This window comes from Suricata suricatta, chromosome 4 (genome assembly GCF_006229205.1).
Source record: "Suricata suricatta isolate VVHF042 chromosome 4, meerkat_22Aug2017_6uvM2_HiC, whole genome shotgun sequence".
NCBI lineage: Eukaryota > Metazoa > Chordata > Mammalia > Carnivora > Herpestidae > Suricata > Suricata suricatta.
Window position 1 is genome coordinate 116,736,204 of NC_043703.1, and position 2,357 is coordinate 116,738,560.

The window sequence follows — 2,357 nt, forward strand, 5'->3', positions numbered from 1 at the left end:
AGTAAATTGCTCAGAATACAGAAAGAAAGATGCCAGGCTCAAATTCTGAGTCTACCTTTTTTTTCCCCTTAAGTTTATTTATTTATTTTACCGGTGTGGGGAGAGGGAGGGGCAAAAAGAGGGAATTCCAAGCAGGCTCCATGCTGTCAGCGCCAAGCCTAACTCGGGGCTTGATCTGGGGAACTGTGAGACGAGACCAAGAGTCAGATGTCCAAACAACTTAGCCACCCAGGCGCCCCTTGAATCTACAATTTACTGGATGAGTGACCTTGGGCAAGTTACTTAATCTGTTTCTTTATCTGTAAGATGAGTTTAATGCAAGTACCTAGTTCACAAGGTTCTATGGATGAAACAATAACTGTTGTCATTTATGATGCCCTATAAAGAAACAAAAGAAGTAACTGATGTCAAGTAGCATTGTCCAGAAACCTCTAGGCCAAGTACTTTACTTGGATAGTCTCAGAAATAGTGCGTACCTTGTCCAAGACCACTCTGCTAGCAAATGGCACAGCCAGGTCTGGAACCCAGAATTCTGTCCCTAAGCCACCTTCTTCAACCCCATTGTCACACAGTCTATCTGGAGATTGTATAAAAAAATGGTAAAATGCTTATTTTATAACGTTAGTGAAAAGAGGGCCGAAAATTGTGTAATCAGTGTGCGTACAACCTTGTCATCCAGAAAAAGAAAAAAAAAAAAAAAAGGAAACTAATCTACAAATAGAAAAGGCTAGAAAGAAATATAGAAAATGGTTAAATGTGGTATTTGGGTGATGTTTATCTTCTAATTCTCTGGATTTTATACATTTTCTTTACTATATGTATAATTTTATTTAAAATTATTTAAAACATTAACCATTTATTATAGTAACAATCGGAAGTCCACAACCTGCTCTCACGTTTGATTGAAAATGACGCGCTCTAAGTATCTATTCTCAGTTCTAGACTTACTTCCCTGAACAGAAACTCTTTAGTCCTCTGTAACACTGGGGTAGGAAGCAGCCATGTTCCCCAGCCACCCACAGCTGACAACCTGGCCACTGGAGCAGGCTGTCAAAGTAAGGCCTGCGAGGTCGGAAGTTCCAGGCAGAACCCCAGCTTCTCCTACCGCCTAGGGCTTTCTGGGCAGCGCTACTTTAGATCAGTTACTTTTTTTGTTTCTTCTAAATAGCCGGCCGAATGCTCTTTTTCCAGTTCTGGCTGAGTTGTTAGCTTCAGCGGGGCAGGGATGCCTGCCAGGTACCTGGCTCCGTGAGCACCGCCCAAACTGGTCAGGCCAGTCCGCCCCATGGTGGTTTCTGCCAGGACGTGCCCGAGCGCGAGAGTGTGTATGTGTGAGTGTGTGTGTATGTGTATGTTAGAGATCCACCCTTCTCCCCAGCAACCCAGGTAGGTAGAAGGCAGCTGCGGGCACCAGCCTGGCAGTCAGGCCAGATGGGTGGAGCTGAATTAATCTAACCTGGAATTTCAACTTGGCCTGCACAACAGGTGAGGAGGGGAAAAAAAAAAGCAGCAGAGTGAACGCGCAGTTTGGCAACTTGGAAATATTCTTGTGCCTTGCCACTTGTCCTCCGGCTGGAAAATAACCCAGAGTAACTTCTCAAAGTGTCTGCACCGGGTAATGGGGCTTGGTTACGCCACGGCCCCCTCCATAGGCACTCCGAGCCCCTCCTGAACGCTGTCCTCCTCCGTTACCCTCCGCGACGCGCCCGTTCCCCCTCCTCTGGGAGGCAGGGCGGGGGTATCGGATTAGTCTTTGTTTTCGACGCGAAAGAGCCTAGCGCGGCGCGGGGGAGGCTCGCGATGGCAGGGCCCTGGGGTCCGCCTGAGTCGGGCGCTCGGCCGTGACCCCTGCGAAGGTGCTCCGCAGCCGGCCCGCAGCCTCTGCCCCTGCATACCCCTTCCTTGCCGGCCAGGCTGACTCGGTACGCAAACGCGCGATGTCCCCCATTGTCCTGCCTCGGAATGAGCGAGCGGCAGCAGGGAGAGGGGGGTCCGTCAGGGCCGGAGCTCAGGGCTCCCGGGGGCTCCGGGGCCGTCCCAGACCTCTTGGCCCCATAGGGAACGGCAGGAAGTGGGGACACCGGGGCCAGCTCGGCCGAGGGCCTAGGCTAGGAGGTCCGCGTGCCCCACCCCACGCGGCCCGCCTAGCCCGCCCGGACTGCAGAAGCGCGGGAGGGCTGGGGCCACTAGCCCGAAGGGGGCGGCCGAGTCCTGGGAGGGCCGACGCGGGGGTGGGGAGGTACTGCAGGTGCAAAGGCGCGTTGGCCAAGCCGGGCCCGGCCGCCACCCGCTTGTGGGCTGCCCGCTCCGTCCCCTCCCCCTCCGCGGGAACTCCCCCCTCGCGCAGCCCCCGGCCC

The 2,357-nt window shown here is 53.5% G+C and overlaps 1 protein-coding gene across 1 annotated transcript in view; it reads left to right on the forward strand.

Annotated features, from left to right (window-relative positions):
- The first annotated feature begins 1,416 nt into the window (after window positions 1–1,416).
- The window catches only part of TET3 (tet methylcytosine dioxygenase 3), a 102,917-nt gene continuing 101,976 nt past the window's right edge, over window positions 1,417–2,357 (forward strand). The window contains exon 1 of the mRNA XM_029937617.1: window positions 1,417–1,485. The gene's annotated coding sequence lies outside the window, so the exon portion shown is untranslated. The remainder of the gene's footprint in view (window positions 1,486–2,357) is intronic.